At 33.7% G+C, this 18390-nt stretch overlaps 1 long non-coding RNA gene across 1 annotated transcript; it reads right to left on the bottom strand.

Annotated features, from left to right (window-relative positions):
* Positions 1–592: 592 nt before the first annotated feature.
* Positions 593–2970, bottom strand: LOC145001960 (uncharacterized). The gene is made up of 3 exons (XR_013661759.1): positions 2487–2970; positions 2285–2373; positions 593–708 (listed from the first exon to the last, which is right to left on the bottom strand). It is a non-coding gene; the product is annotated as an uncharacterized LOC145001960 (long non-coding RNA).
* Positions 2971–18390: the final 15420 nt, after the last annotated feature.

The raw sequence follows: 18390 nt of genomic DNA, 5'->3' as shown, positions 1-18390 counted from the left end.
TTTTTAAAGATTGGTTGTTTTTTCTGCATCCAGCGCCACGTGTCAGCACCAGGCGAAGCCATGGAGCCTACGCAAGGTCACAACGTGAATTTTAAGTTCACAACATGAATTGCCCCTAGACAGCCAATAAATAGAGGCGCAAATCATCCATTTTCTTCACACGTTTCCTATTCTTTCTCTCTTAATACTCTCAAACTCTCCCTCCCATTCCCTAGCACTTCCTAAATGTTAGAGGCGAGTCCAGGAGCGCCAGAAGGCTCCGAGAAAAAGAGCTTTTGGCTCGGAAGTTTTGCCCCCATAGAACCCGGTTCCTAGCCAAACCTCTGGTAAGTGAGATATGCTTACCCTACTCTATGTATAGCTTATGTTTATGTTTATTATTTTTATTATGAACTTATAAACAATATATATATATATATATATATATATATATATATATATAATATACAAAGTGTTATTATACTATGTCACACCCCGACCGAGGGCGGAAATCGCCGGGGTTGCGACGTTATACAATTGGATCACAGTCAACCACATATATCGAATACATAATATATTTGAATCAATATTTTACAAACCTTTAAGTTTCAGAATTGAAATTACATCTTCATATTAAACACGCAACGGTAAACAAGTTAAGTCTATTCCCAAAAGAAAGGAACTATAATTTCCTTAGAACTGATGTCCTACCTTCGACTTCTTAGTTACCTGAGAATACACATTTTTAAAATACGTCAACAAAAATTGTTGGTGAGTTCCACAGGTTTTGACTTCGTGAGCTTTATAAAAAGAAATCTTTATAAAACGTGGAATGTTTAACAAAATAAGTTGTGCAAAACATGGTCAACAATGTTACCGATAAGCTTGTGTGAGACCTGATACTTGAAATCCGATACGAGTATCCATGTAAAAATGTTTATGATAAAAGTAAATATTAACATATTTTTGTGGAGCAAAATATTAAGTATTTATATAAATAAATACTACCAATCGGTTTAACAATCTACAAACATTATGTATACTACATACTCTCTTTGTAAAACGTGAAATGTTTAACAAAATATGTTGGGCAAAACATGATCAACAATGTTACTGAGACCGGATACTTGAAATCTTACAAGTATTCATGTTAAAATACTTATGATAAAAGTAAATAATAACATATTTTTGTGAAGCAAAATATTTAGTGTTTGTATAAGTAGACACTAACAATATATTTAGCAATCTACAAACAATATTTATACTACATACAAACTCATCATAGTTTGTATTAGTATATTTGTATCCCTGATGTTGTTATAATTCTTAATTTTTTTGAGTTTGAAGACTTTTTGTTGTAATGCTTAATAATATAAAGCTACCAAAGTTCTATCGGGACAACGGTCGTATGTGTCCCTTATACGATCGGGACAACGGTCGTATGTGTCCCAATACGAGTTTAAACAGTACGTCGACTGTAAGTGACCATAACAATTGTTTAGACAGTACTCCGACTGTAAGTGACCATATATATGTTTAGACAGTACTCCGACTGTAAGCGAATAACAAAGTTTATACAGCACCCCGACTGTGAGTGACCAAAATCGACATAGTCCAAATCATCACATCTTATGAGATTTTCAACATGATCATATTAGAAATACTTGTTATAATTTACACTTTTGTAACTATTAAGGTATGTGTGAACTAAACAATATCATAATCGGTGTACTTCTTATTTATCACAACACTTTGTATATATATATTTGAAAGTCCAAACAGCAAGATAAATCAAAAAGGGCAATTCTGTCCATGTTTTTAGAAAAATCATAGAAAAATTATCATAAGTCAAAATCTGGATCCGTAAACTCTCAAAGTTTAGAAAATGAGTCTAATTTGTCCATAATTTTTATCCTAATCTTAAGTAGTTCCTAACCTGAGTGAAAATACTCATTTTTACAGATAGATCCGAAAATGTTCTGAAATGATAGACAGTTTTGTAAAAATCATTATAAATTGTAGAAAAATCGTATGAATGTGTGCGAGTAGTCCTTAGAAAGGTATTAACATGAAATACTTCCATATTGTACAGTTTTGAAATCCATTGAGTTTAAGGAGGGCAAAACAGTCCGTGAACAGACCATAACTTTACTGTGAAAAGCTGAAATTTGAGCTTAAGTATGTTTAGTGACATAACTTGTATTTTTAGTTAGTAAAGCCTTTAAATCTTTCAACTATAACTTGTTTAGTGTGTATTCTCCCCCAAAACTTGTAAAACATAAAAGAGGGGCCGTAGAAAACTCACTTTTGTCGCGTAGAGTTATTCGGGTTGAGAATGGTTCGTGTGGTTTCCGGTTCCACGCAAGTTTGCGATTCGAGTATTCGTTTGGATGTCTTAACACATAAAGACATATATTTACATGTATTTTAGACTTTAATCATTTCATAAATCATTTAAAATCAGTGGGTTGGATGATAAAAAGAAAGTGTAGAAATCAAGAATATACCTAGCTTCAACTTGGATCAAAAGTATGTTGCCAAAAGGTGGTGCAATAACACAAGCTTTTAGAGAGGTAAAGGGTAACTTTCTTAGGGGTTTTAAGTGTTTGAAAGTAGCTACATATGGTCTACTTAGAATCTCGAAAATGGGCAGAAAAATGGAGGACTTTTGGGTGTTAGTTTGATGCTCGAAAACAACTACTGTTTTGGCTATGTTGCTGTCACGAAAATTTCACAACAAAAGGGTAAGATAAGAATAGTTTAGCCACTGATTTGAGTCCCTAATTTAGAGTAGCAAAACAACTAGCTCCCAGAGGTATTTGTTGGTGAAAATATTAAGGAAAAGGAAGGTGTAGATGGGTGAAATGGTGGCTGAAACACCAAGGGACAGCAGCCCCTTTAAGGTTCACGGTTTTGTGGAGTTGGAAGGAAATTTGTGTGGTTGAAAATGGGATGAACTTTGGAGCTTTTCCCTGGATTATTTTCTGGAGAATGGAAGGAGAAATGAGGAGATATTTCCAGATTATGAATGAGGAGAGAGGATAAGAAGAGAAGAAGATAAGATGGAATCAATTAGGCTAGATTGTGATGGAATGGGTAAATGATGAGATTTGATCTCCTAGCCCACTTGGTCTCCTAGTTGGTTAATGATAGAATTAGTTAACCAACTAACTATTAGTTACTTAGTTATTTAGAGGTTCTAGTCATGGAGATGGAAGATGTTAATCTCGAAAATTAGAAGAGGGATTAAGAAGTATTCTTAGTAAAATCTCTTAAGTGATTAAGCACTTATTAGTTAAGTTGGCACTTATGTAAATCATTTCTCTTATCTTAATTGATTTAGTCATCATATTCCTTATATAAAATCACTTTAAGTCATAACCCATAACTACTCATCTACTAGATAATAATACATATGTACAAATACATACATGTATACTTAGTATAAAATAACAATGTAGTTTTTGTGTATTTGAACTTAAATGTTTATGTTTTATTATTTTTATTCAAAAACACTTAAATACATTCTAATTATACCTTATAATAATTCATTTTATATTTTTATTTATTTAAATATAAAATTTATTGACCAATGTATAATTTCGCGACATTTAACCGGTTAACGGTATCGTTAAACACGTTTTGTCACTTCGGTTCGTATATTTGTCAAATTTAGATCCTTCACAACTACTAAGCACAAGTTTTACACAAAATTTAACTTACTCATCAACTAGAGACATGTTGATAAAAAAATTAAGTTTGTTGTATTCAAATGACGTTATATGCTAATTTTCACAAACCGGTGATGGTTCGTAGTCATACATCGTAACGAAATTTATCATGAGTTACTTGTTTTATATTTCACAAGAACTTATCAAATTTAAAATATGTTTAATTCCTTCAACCAATTTTGGTAAAATATATATATTGCATAATAATCAAAACATCACATTGTACGATCGTTCATATTTTTACCAATTGTTACATACTATCTTTTAACTACTCGCGGTACGGGGAATCTGGTTTGAAGGGCCACATATGGTTGTTTTCAGAAGTGCTATAATGCCAAAATGGTCATGTCCTTCAGTGTTTCATGTCTGACCACTATCTGTACATAGTCGTTGAAAAGTATTGTTTAACACTTATAAAACCATATCACTTGTAAATAGTCATAATAAATATTAGACTAAAATCTAGCGGTAATGATACTTGGTTTCGTCGAAGGAAAATAAAATTGTTAGTAGCGAAGCATTGTCAAAGTTTGGAATCATCACTTTAACAAGTGAGTGCATAGTTACTTTCATCTTACACATAGATATGAAGTATTTAATATAAATTACAAGTTATGTGTGCATACTATCTGTGTTCATGATATCTATGCTGGATGAATCGAATATACATGTTTTATTTGATGTAAACTACGTATGTGTTTTATACCTATAAAAATATTGGGTAAAAATGGGTAGAAGAATTATGAGGGATGAAAGATGATATAGATGAACATTGGAAGTTGTGCCATAACCTGTAGATGTTTTTGAACTACGATGTACTCTAAACATCCTCGCAACTGTGTCCAAAGGATAATATTGGTAGTTGCGCCTAACAGAGAACATCATAATCCTGACAGTTGCGTCTAAATGATACTATCCACAGTTGTGCCTAACAGAGAACATCATAATCCTGACAGTTGCGTCTAAATGATACTATCCACAGTTGTGCCTAATAGAGAACGTCATAATCCTGGTAGCTGCACCTAAATGATAATATTGGCGGCTGTGCATAATAGATAACATTAGCAAATGTTCCATTAGCAACGATGGACTTCGTACGTATTCCTTAGGAATGAATGAGTGAATGATAGATGATTCTTAGGGTAGATCCTTAATAAATAAAGAAGATAATGGGAATGTGTAATTTGGTTAATTGTTTGATGATGAAACATAATAACTTTATTATTGTGGGTTGAAAACCCTATGTACTCACAAGGTTTCCCAACCTAACTCACTCAATTTATTTGTACCACAGGTGTCGATATGAAGCTACATTACACTGAGAGATTAAAAGAGATGTAAATCACTAGTGTAAATGAATGCAATGTCTGTTTATGCTTATGTTTCTGTATTGTTGATGACATCCCAAAGTTTTTATGTAAACAAAATACATTTCTTCAGAAATGCTTTGATAATATATTTATCATGCATTTTTCGGAACAAATTCCTCAATATTATTCTTTAAAATGAATACTCTGATTTTCAAATAAGCATATATAAATTTTTTAAAATGACCACGAATTTGAGGATGTCACAGTAATCTATGAATCGTTATTTACTTTGACTACCATTACAGAATGATGGATTGCACACTAATGACCTTCCATCGCATGATGTTATGGCTTGAATAATGTCTCTTTGAGTCAGACTCCTGCATGGAGGATTCATTCCTTCAAGCTCTAATACGGTATAAACACCTTCTTGTAGGTAGTGTTTCTAGCTATTGGCTGCTTAGACTTAATGATGATCGTGATACTTATGTTGATTGCATTGATTACCCTCCATTTCAATCTCTTGAATAAAGTTGGATGCTACATCGAGCTTGGTTCTCTAAACCATGTAACTCACTTTGTAGCTTTTACGTTAACTGGACTCGATTTTCTATGACCACTAGGGTAGGAGTAATATTTATCTTTATAGACTGAAACAAAGGTAATGATGGAAATGAACAAAATAACTCAACTACTTAGAGACTTAGTAACCTTGTGACTTTCCATAATCGAGGTGTGAGTCTTGTGGTTCAAGTACTATATGCCTCTACTACCTTTCACATCTACTCATACTCATCTCAATTATTGTATCACAATTAATGTCAAAGAAAACCAAACTAAAATTTGACATACTGATAACGTAATTTAGGAAATTATATTTCTTCTTAGATGATTACATTTTTATTCCAACTTATCATATATCATGTCTTTTACATTAGGCTACTTAAGATATTACTAGTATGACTCATTCATTCATGTACTCCCAACACGCAGCTTCAAATTCCCACCCTCTCAGCTCCTCTTCAAGTATCATGTGGTATGCTTGGCCTTTGGCTTTGGTGGCAGATTTTGCTTTGTAGCACCTTCCCTCTTTGGGTAGTCATGCTTGAAGTGTCCCTTTTCACCACAATTAAAGTAGAATTATTTCTTGGTTGTGTATTCGTTAGCGTAGTAACCACTCTTCCCACATTTGAAACATGTCACTTCTTTAGTTAATTTCCCAATGTGCTTCCTTTGGCACTTGTCACAACACTTTGCCTTGCTCTCCCCAAACGTCTGATCCATCGACTTTGAGATTTTAATCTTCTTATCGGAATTTAAGAGTCCTTTACCTTTCTTTTTCTTGCCAACTTCATTTTTGTCACCAACTCTCCTCTTGATCATGTCTTCTACTAACCTTGCAGCCCAGATGGTTTCCTAAAAAGTATATGCCTGCTTAACTGGCACAAAATAGTTCCATGGTAAACCCTTAAAGTACCTACCAATCTTGGATAATTCATCGGGGACCACAAGCAAGGAAAATTTCATTTTATTGGTGAAAGCATTTGTGTACACTTCAACAGACATGCTACCATTCTTTAATGTTAGGAGTTGATTCTTTAACTCCAACATATTTTCTGTTGAGCAGAACCTACGTTCTAAGTGGGTCAAGAATTCTTCCCTTGTCAATTGTCGAGGCTTGCTATGGACATCCTCTAATTTTCAGAACTAATTAAAACTTTTCTTTGCGCTTTTGAAATAATTTATTTATATTTGCAAAAAAATCCTAGTATGAAAGATCATTTTGATTACAGATGTTTGTTTCCAAAATGTTAAAACCCTAAGGATGTCATAATAAATACAGATACATAATTTACAGTGTTAAGACCTGAGTGGGTCTGAATGGGGAAACCCAGTGAGATACATAAGGATTTCAATCCTATGGCATTGATATGATAATATTCTTTAATTATCATACCCGAAAAACCAACCTTTACCATACTAAATCCATATTAGTTTACATTCCTACAAATGTATTCGTACCAATCCTCATTGATCCTAGTCCAAGATTATCATGGAGAAATTAACTCGCCTAATGAACCGTCAAAAGATTGACTACATAGCAAGGGTCTTCCTTTGCCGTTGTAAGTCATTAAGGCTTATGGACAGTCATAGTATTTTGTCACACCCCCGAACCAGATGGCAGAAACGTCCAGGGGCTTGAGTGACTTCATTCTTGTAGTATCATCACAATGTATATAATTGAAACATAACATCATCATCATCATACATGTAATATTACAACTATCATTGTTAACATCAAGTATTGTATTTCAATATTAGATGCCAAGATATCCAAAATATGATGAAACAAAACATAACAAAATATCCATGTATTCTTGCTGAGCAACCTGCTCAACGACTTCCTGAGAATACAAGTTAATTTAAAAAGGTAAACATATATAGTGTTGGTGAGTTCATAAACATGGTTGAGTAAAATGTTTTGTCTTACTTTGTAACTGCCAGAAATCTGATAAATTTCGAAAAACTGTTTGTAATGTTTGTGCTTGATCTCGTATAAATGCATGTGTGTGAATTTTTTGTGAGAATATAAAGAGAATGACCCAGACAACCCAATGTTGCCTGTTTATGAAAATGTTGTGAACTCAACACCCGAGGTTGAGTATCAGCGCGTGTAAGTTACCGTGTTATCCACAAAAAGATTGTTTCCCATAAATTTTATAATGGTGTTAATTCCTCTAAGTGATCCGTTATAACCATACTTGATAATGACAATTTCGCCTGTCATGACGTCTTTCAGACGCTGACTTGTTTAAGGTAAGGTTTGTCACCCTAGACTGGCCTAGTCTAACTATAGCGAACAGCTCAGGTGAGAGGTGTCACCCTCGTATAGATCTATACACAAACTCTCACTCTCTCTCTGGGAGACTCTTGTTATAACTACATGCTACGTTTGTACACTCATTTGGTGTCAAACGAAACGTCTCACTAGATCTTTAATCAAATTTACGCGAATAAACATGAAAGTTATATTCCAGTCTCAATAAACTTGTAAGTGGACAGCCAAGGCCCACTAAGCATGTAAATTATATTCAAGGCTCAATAAGCATATAAGGTATATTCCATGCCCAATAAACATGTAAGTGGACAACTAAGGCCCACTAAGCATGTAAATTATTTTCTAGACCCAATAAAAGTATAAATGATGTAATTGATCCGTGAGTTTTTACGTTGGTTGTTTAAGCTTCGTAGTTTACCAAAATGACATAAAAGGCCCGATTTTTGTAAAAAGACATTTTTGGTTCTAAAACCGAAAATTTACAATTAAGGCGCATTTTTGGTAAAAATGACACTTTAGGTCCTTTAAGGCCAAAGGTTTGCGTTTAAAACTAAGTAAAAATAATATTTTTAACTCACTTTTGTCAAAAATATTATTGTTGGATTATTTTTTATGAAAAAGTTCACTCATGGCCTATTTATAAATCAATTTATCTTTTTGGCCCAAGATTTAATAAATCTACATGTTCAGTCCTTCTTATCGAAAATTTACTTTTTTGGCACAACTTTGTTTAAAGTGACACTTAAGCCCACTAAAAGTCCAAAAATTTGCAATTTTGGCCTAAATGTCGTGAAAGACCAATTGAGGCCCATTTGTGAAAATTTACACTTTTAGCCCTTTTAAATCACAAATACCATAAAGATTCATGTTTATCAAAAATAATTCATTTTTTTTACCAAATGGCCAATGGCCTAGCGGTATGGAGTGACCATCTCATATGAGAGATTTGGGGTTCAAGTCTCGGCGGAGACGTAGGTGGTTATTTAGGAGTAGATTAGTTAGTTTGTCGTTTCAAAAAAAATAGCCACACTTTGATTTTTTGTCATTTTTTGCCCTCTCGTGCAATTTTCTTAGTTTTAAACTGCTTTGATGTGTTTTAAACCTTCTATTTGCGTAATAAGTTGTAATAGATGTTATGTTCGACAAATAGCATCATATGTTAGTATATTTTCAAGTTTATGAAGTCTATAACACACAATCACACTTATGTCATGAAAAACACACAAAATCATGCGTCTACACACAGATCTACACAAAACTATTTGTATTCTACCCCAAAACATAGTAAAAATCAAAAATAGGGGGTATGAACTCACATTGGTTTGAAGATTTAGGTGTTTGATGAAGAATGACGAGGATCTCGGCCCTAGAAGCTTCTTTAGTGGAGTTTTTCGAACTTAAGATGGATCTAAGGGCATGGATCACGAAATGATGTGTTAAAGACTGGAGATTATCATAAAATGAAGTTAATCATCATGCTTAAAGAGTAGCTTTGAGGGATGCAGATGGGAGATCCTTGAAGAAAACCTTAGAGTTTTATAGTGTTGGAAGTTTGAATGGAGGGTGGTGAGTGAAGAGGGGCTTTGACCGAGAATAAGAAAGAGAGGATGAGAAGAGAGAAGTTGAGAAAAGATGGTTGCATTAAAACATGAGATTAGCATAGATATTTGATGTGTAATTGCTTGGTTAACCTCTAGACATTAGTGAGGTGGCTCTCCTAATTATCCCATTGTTTTTTTTTTGTATAGCCGAGAATGAGGGGGAAGGAAAAGAGAAGGAAAAGTTTGGACCTTTTCTTGATTAGGCTCGAAAATATGAAGTCCAAATTGAATGTTTTCGGCCCATTGGGCCCATAGGAGGGTTTACGGCCCAATAGTGATAAGGAAAATGAGTTTACGGCCCATTAGGGTTCAAGAAGTCATTAAGGACCATGCCAACAAAATGAGACATATTAGGCTCAATAAGGCCCATGAGAAGTCTTATGGCCCAAAATGCTATTTAATAAATGCGGGTCCAATCAGGGACCAATTGAAGACTCTTGGTTTAAAAGAATCAAGTTGAGGGTTTATGGGTCCATTAGGCCAAATAAATGATTCCTAGTCCATTAAAATGTTTGAACAGGGATATTAGGGTTTCAAACCCATAGTTAAGTATATGAGATGCATTGTTTTAGGTTTTCAACTTCACTCAGGAGTTTTGACTCAAATGGTTGATTTTGAATGAGCACAATACATGACATCAATTTAGATTACAAACTATACAAGAGTTGATTTTTATATGAAGACAGAATTTCCTAGCTAAAAATGCTAGTTGTGACATATTTGGCGAATATGCTTTTCCAATTCATTTATGCCTATGAATAATGAGCTCACACTAACAACATAATTCACAAGACTGTCTACAGTGATCAAGTGCTATCACCTACTCTATGGGGTGACCACGCATACCGCTAATAGTTGCCTGTTTGGGACCCATCATTTCTGGTCATCCCATATGGAGCTACCGTACATCGACAGCTGATAGTGTCATGGAACAAAACTTTACTCTCCATTCCTAGGTTACGTACATTATCATAATGAGACTATCTAATATCAAGCTTAATTGAGCTAGGTATCTTCCATGACTCCAAGTTTATCCCTACACTAGATTATAGTGCATGTAACCAACTTTTAGTGCCAACTCTATTCTTGCGTGACACTCACCTATTTCTAGTGTATTTATATTCCCTACAGAGAATTAGGTATTATTATTTGAAGGTTTGTATCAATCGGATACACTTCAAGTATAATTAACAAAGAACAAATAACTAAACAAAGATTGAATAGAAAAATAAAGAACACGATTAATCACAAGGATGTCTTTCACCATGAAAGCGGTGTTCTCACCAAGAGAACGAAGGTCACAAAGACGTTCACCAAGAATTACATAACAAACATCCCATTAATTAAGGGATGTATACCTATTCTAAGTAAAGATCTAATCTTTATCACACCGATTAAGGATCATATATCTATTTTATACATATCCGCATAACTTCCTAATATACAAATATTACATAAGATCATTATCTTCACGCTGACGCTAATAAGGTCTTGAGGTACTGGCCATGGTGCTGATGTGGTGGTCAGCATATAAAGTGTTTGAATCATCAAATCTTAAGGTGTGATATTATAATATTCCCATATCTGATGATGTCAAAACTAATCTTCAACGAAGTCATCAAGTTCATAATTTGATAATTTCTCAGCTTCAGTCAAGATCTCAGGCTTTAACCACTTGAAGTCATCAAGATGAAGATCAATTAGATGTTTGCTGAGTTCAAAAGAGATTAGAACATGATATTCTCTTTTATATCTCCTTATGTCGCAGACCCTTCAGACGAAGATTGAACAAATTCTTGGTGGGAGCATCAAGCATGTCTTTAGTGCATTGAAAGAATATTTGGTTCTGGCTGTTAACATAGAAAATACCATTTTCTGGTTCCCAGATGAACATGTGTTGAACTGGCTCAACACCTACTTGCAGCTTGTTATTGACATAGTGAGTGCCATATGGAATAATAAACTTAGTTTATGTTGATATTTTGGGCCTGCTAGTTCTTTCGGAAGGGGATGGTTGGGATAGACAAACTGAATGGAAAAGTTATACCCTAATGTTGCACGAGTGGACTTGCATCTTTATTCAGAAGGTATTTCAGAATAGTTTTATGATCAAGGAAGACGAAGAGCAGTTCAAAAAGATTCAGCATCGATAGTAACCCTAGATTGACCATCTCCAATGGTTCCGATAATAGTTTGAGAACTAGAATCAACATAGCAAGAATAATAGAAATCACGTACTTGCTTAGGGTACAGTGCCTCTGGGAAGTCACAGATGACATATCGAAGAAGGTCTCTTTTGACGTAGTTGGTGAAGCCTTCAATTCCTGACTTCATGAACTATTTAGGGACAACGTTAAAAGATGCCATATTGTTTGCTTGAATGATAATGGGAGAATCAAAGGCATGAGGGCTTTTTACGACATTGGTGTTAGGAGCAAGCTCGTATAGAACCTTTGACATGATGAGATCTTGAGAACGATAATGGTCGAGAGAGCCTTTTTCGAGAAAGAAAATCAAGTGATTGAATGAACTGCGAAAGTGAACTAGGATAGAATTTTTCCAATTTATTCATAAATTTGCTTCCCTTTTAGGTAATCATGATTGAAGTGATTGGCACCGTAAAAACCTAGCACTACTAGAAAACAGACCTTTAATGACGCGCTTTTTATGACACACACTGATTAATGATATGCAAAAGGACGTGCCCTTAAAATAGTGTTATCTCTCCAAAAAATTTAAGGATTTACGTCACGCATTATTGCGTGCCCTTAATTTAGTGTCTCAAGAAAAAAAGAAAAAAACACGGAGGGCACTTTATCTTAAACGCACGTCATCTGTACCTGTCACTTTATAATTTTAATGAAACGCGCTTTTAGTAGACAAGGGGGGAAACGAAATCCCCAAAATTTTGAAAACCTACCTCGTTTTTTTCTATCTTCTATCTATCTTTCATCCTTGCAATCCACTCTCCCCTCTCTGATACTCTCTCCTCTAGATCTCCCTTCATTCTCTACCTCCCGTCTCTCTGTAAACCCTAAGCCATCGCCACCTCCCTTCTCTCTAGCACGTGCTAGGGTTTTATTTTCTTTCAAGCTTCCACTTCTCTTGTTTTCTCTCAATCCAGTACGTGCGAGGGTTCAGAATAACTGAGCGAATTCAAACAATCAATCTTCCATTTCAACTTCTTTCAACTCTGTATCATCAGGTATTTTATGACAAGGTGTGGATCATTTGTTTGTTTATCATAGCATTTTACATTTACTCCCATTTTCTAAACTACAAATTAAAAAACTTAATAACTTCTGTTTTGCTTGATTGTGGGCATGCTCAATGATTGAATCAAGTTTACACTGATTCCCTTCTACGTGATACTCACATAAAATGGAATACCTACTGATGTTTGAATATCCTGTTTTTAAAATGGACACGATACATGCAAGAAAGCTTGGAAGGTAACCCTGCTGCTGCCACATTGAAAAATGTTTCAAGGGGTTTTGGTGCTCTTACAGTACCCCTCACTGTAAGTTTCCCAAAGGCTAGTTCACTACTATTTTTTTTAATTACTAAACTACCCCTCCCTCAAATTCAAATACCATTTTCACTTTCATGCAGGCCCTCTTCTGTTATTGGATCACCTCCAACTTGTTCTCCATACTATATGGATTAAGTAAGTAGATAGAAGTTATTAACCGACTTAGATCATGTTGTTTAAATTAACATCTGATTTTTTATGCCATTCTTGTTTCAGTAATAAAGAAACCCTGATTGAAGAAGTTTCTCAACATACCCATAATCATACCTCCACCACCATCTCCTGTTAGTCAATCAAAGCCAACTTTCTCCTTCTTTGAGGGTTTGAAAAAGTATGCTGCTGCTTAAGCAATACAATGTCATTTAATCATATGATAATTTTCATTGCTCAAGCAATGCAATGTCATTCAATTATGTGTTTACTTTTATGCTTCTTCTTCTCTAATTCTCTCTTACTCTATTTTGTTGTCATTTCTTCTTCAACAACTAATTATTTTCTTTTAGATATTCTGGTTGATTTGGGTTGACTAACCATTGAGACTTTGTTTCCCAGCCATTAATCAGTAGGTTGTATCATTGGTATCAGAAACAGAAACCAGAGCAACGATACACAAAGGTATAGGTGAATCCTGAACACCCTGCAAGATTTAATTGGACATCCTAATCAACACTCTTCTCGATTGACAAAGATTGAGTTCCCTCATTTTGGAGGTGATGATATTAAGGCTTGGTTATGTAAGGTGAATCAGTTTTTATAGCTTGATCACATATCAGAAGCATCAAAGGTGCCTTTAGCTTCTATTCATTTAGAGGGCATGGGCCTTCAATGACATCAAGGGTATTTCTCAAAGTGAAGGAGTAAAAACCATGAAGCCTAGAGCCATATATCAGATATGCTAATACTTCAAACATCAAACTAGGACTAGGACTTATTTCTGCTCTAAAATTAGTTGGTGGAACGTTGGCAAACCATAGATTTCTATTCCTTGGAGTTGGAGAGCTTCACAATTTATATTCCACCTACTTAATTTGTATCCTTTTATTATTATTATTATTATTATTATTATTCTGAATTATAAGCTTTTGTTTATGTTAATGCAGGCTGGCACAGGAATTGCTGAACTTATAGCTCTGGAGATATCAAATCAGGTTAGAATGAATATATATCTACACATTTTTAATAAAAACAAAAGAAAAATTAAGAATTGTGATGGATGTTTTATATAATTATGCAGACAAATCGCGTCTAGATTTACTTCAGCGTTTCAAGAAACCCTGGACCCATGATCATGAACCTGTTAATGACTTCTTGGATGCAGTCAAGGTCTGAATTTTCTCTTTGTTAATCACATATTATAAATAGTATAAGCATGATAACGAAATATTACTAAAGTAACTATTTAACTTTTCTTAATGAATCGCTTTAGGAGGTTGTAAACATTCAAGTATGTTTTTAAGATGAATCAATAAGTCCTAAAAGTAGCTGTTGTTAAACGATGGATTGAAATGGCATCCTCTAAAGAAATTACAGAAGCCAGAGATGTACCTAGTCCCATGGGGACCGCATTGAGTATGGCAGTTGCTTTAAAGAAAGACCATGAAGCTAGTAAGTTTGTCTTTATTCAGTTTGTTATATCATAATCCATATGCATCATTTAAAACCATACAACAAGAAATTTCTTAATTTTTTTCCACATTTCATTCAAGCATAAGCTTTTACAGGATTAGGTTATCCTTTAATTTAATATGCAAGTATGTAATCGTTTTCATGTTGAGGATAATTTGGTCATTTCATCTCTTAAGATTAGCTTACATGGTAAAAACCATTTTTAGGTTCACCAGAAGTGGGGTTCATGCCACATATCCATTATGTTAAAGCTGGAGAGGTGCAATCATGATCCTTCTATATTTTTGAAAAGGCTTATCCATAATTTTTTATTTACCAAAATCCAAAGTTTTTTATATAAATGCAGTATGTGTTGGGAAAATTAATGTGGTTTTCTCAGAATAGCACTCGAGCTGTTGTGCTTTTTATATAGCAAATGTTAACCTTGGTCTTTGTGTTTTTTGTTCATAGATTACAAACACCAATTTCTTTCAAACAACAGAAGATCTAGAGTTTAATTGGGTGATTGAAGGTGATTTTGGTTCTTCAAATGAGACTCAAGATATCATATTTTGGCATGGCTACAAGCTTTGGAGGAAACGAGACTCAAGCAAAAGTAAACACACAAAGAGTTGTTGGCACATAGTAAGCTAGATGATCAATTGTATATAAATGAGTTCATTTTTTTATAACATTTACTCACTTTTGAAATAATTATTTGTATTTGACATATTAGTGAAATGAATTATCTTTGTTATTTATGGTATTTTATTTTGTATTATGAGATTTTTAATGTATTATTTAATTTGAAAATTAGTAAATCTATAAATAATATTTTTTTTTTAACATTTAAAATTATGATACGCAAAAATGTGTCATCTTGATTTATGACATGGTCTTTCTTGACAGGGGCTTTCTTGATACGCATTGCGTGTCAATAACACGCGCATCGTCTTACTTTATGACATGGCCTTCCTTGATATGCATTGTGTGTCATAAAAGCGCGTCGTAAATGAGCGTCGTCTCTCTTTATGACAGGGCCTTCCTTGACGCGCATTTGCGCATCGTCTGAGCCTTTTACGACGCACAATGAGTGTCGTAAAAGGCTGTTTTTCTAGTAGTGTGGCATCCCAAGATATTGTTAAATATTTTAATCGTCATCCAAAAGTTACCATTGAGATAAAGGAGTAATATAAATGAGACATCACAACAACGACAATAGTCATCAGTGGAAGCAATTAGCATATCAGAGTTGCAGCTGGTAATTCAGTGAGTTTGTGATGTCTCCTGATAGTATGGTTTAAACTACCATTCACTAGCATAGTATTGCAATATTTCATCAGTGTGTGTTTTCATATGCTGACTCATTAACCACTTTTATTATAAGAAAAGCACGAGAATGAAATGATGCGTGTAATACATTTCGGTATGAAATATACCCATCAGCAAAGAGTGTCGAAGTTTTATCAGTGTATGGCTAATACAGAGAATCTTTAACACCTTAAATAGAAATTTTTTGGGAAAGAATGGGTAAGTGCGTATAATGACAAACAATGATATATCCATCAACACAAAATTTTCGAATTCTAATCAATGTATCACTTTATACACTTAATCATAAAATTTTAAAGAATATATGGAAAGAATGTATTGGTGCATGTGATAAGTTGTGGCTTTTTAGCTAAACCATCGACATAGATTTTTCAAACTCTAATCAACGTTTGGTACATTACACCAATTCATAGAGCTTTAAAGAAGAATGTAAGGGCAAGAATGGGTTGGTGTGTGTGATAGTCTATGGTACATAGACTAATCATCGACACAAAGTTTCAAAATTTTATCATTATGTGGTATATCACAGTGAATCGTAAAGTTTTATTAAGAAGAGATTTGATAGAATGAAGTGTTTCAGTCACGCTGAGGTGGAATCAACGTGAATCATAAATGGTGTCATCTCATCAACAAGAAGTGGTTCAACTTCCGTATCATAGAGTTGAGTTGCAATCTAGAACTTTGAAGTTAACCGTCAATTCATTTAAAATGGTACAAGAAAAAAATAATAAATAATATAAGAATAAACTCAAAAGTGTTAGTCAAAAAAATAAATATTCTAACAATAATATTTGTGCATCTTTTTCAAAAACAAGATAAAGATCAGATTCATCAAATCTTTTGAATTGAAAGGCCATAAATGAACTTCCTTTTTCTGAGATATCTGCCCCTCAACACTGTTTATAAAAGAATAAGCAAACTAGATCAAAAATATCAAACTAAAACACAATTTTTAGTAACCAAAGAGAGGAAATGCCTTTAGTTGTTGAATTATTGTATATTGATTCCAAGCTTCATGTTCACCAAGAACATTAGAAGAACATAAACCAGTCTTTGTAACCAACGAGTTAAAAGGATCCAATCTTTGTAACCTTCAAGTTATGAGAGTGATGTGTAATATTATACCTACTAGTTTTGGCCAACTATTTAACTAACTATTACGTCTAAGGCAGTAGACCTAATCGTAAATAGTATAACACGAACAGTCGTGTACCGAACATAGGGAACGAATTTAGTATACTAAAGTAACTAATAAAACATTAATCTAAAAACAAGCAATAATTAAAAAGGGGTTTTTATCTAATTTTTCAAGTTCAGAAAAACTTAAGCACTGAACTAAAAACATTTTTAATCAATATATTAAAATCACTTTCGTTTAGTTCGAATCCACCTTTTCCTATTGTTAGTTACTATTTATGGATTAATAAACTTGGTTACCAGTCGTGATGTAATTAGCTATTTTGGTCCAATAAACTAATATTTTCACCAATTCATGCACTACTATGTATGGTCATACACAAGCAAACATAGAACGTGTTATTAATTGTAATTGAGTTATGTAAGATTTATCTAGGCAATTAAGCAAGCACAATTATGGTCACTATTATATTCTCCAGCACAACTAAGTTTGTTGCTTTTATTACTTGATCTAGATGTGGTCACTCCTAGCTATAGCAATTTAATAGTCACTAAACTACTAGGTAAACAAGTTCATGTAATTTAATGGTCATTAAGCTACACTAAACTTGAATTTAAGAAACAAAGTAACAAACTTTAACATGCTAAGTAATGATAATCAAACAAAAGCATAAAATCAACAATATAAAATCCAAACATAATAAACTAAACCATAGATTCAATGTTTCATCTAGGTAAACGAAAGTGAATGAGTTTAGCTACTCATAACTAAAATCAAACACGTGAATTCATAAGTAATTGACACGATTCATGTAAATAAAACCAAATGTAATGATTAGATCTTAAAATTCTTAATCTTCAAGCAAACTCTCCTTCCAAGGTATGTTTTTCGCAAGTTCTTGACCTCCAAATTCAAATATCTCCCAATATCTATCCTCTACAAAAACCTTCCAAACCAAAAATGCAAAGGGGTTTATATAGTTTTTGAAAATATGTGGCTCGTGTCATGAGATAGGAGTCTCACATCAAGAGATTGTCTAGAATAGTCTGTGGTCGTCATCTATACTCCGCTAGATGACTGGATTATCAATAACATCTATAACGAGGCCTCTCATTATTTTATTTGGTCACGCAGCAACTATTACATCTACCCATGTTTTACCCAACACATTTTGTAGATATAAAATACATATACAATTTAAATCATTTAAAACGTGTATACAAATATTTCGCCCAACATAGACAGCAAGCATTCAGACAATATTCACACATAGCACGTAATTTATATTAAATACTTCATATCTATGTGTAAGATGAAAGTAAC

The sequence above is a fragment of the Lactuca saligna genome, chromosome 6, assembly GCF_052625555.1.
Source record: "Lactuca saligna cultivar CGN05327 chromosome 6, ASM5262555v1, whole genome shotgun sequence".
Classification (NCBI taxonomy): Eukaryota; Viridiplantae; Streptophyta; class Magnoliopsida; order Asterales; family Asteraceae; genus Lactuca; species Lactuca saligna.
The sequence above is the reverse complement of the archived record's forward strand: the minus strand, read 5'-3'. Positions and strand labels throughout refer to the sequence as shown.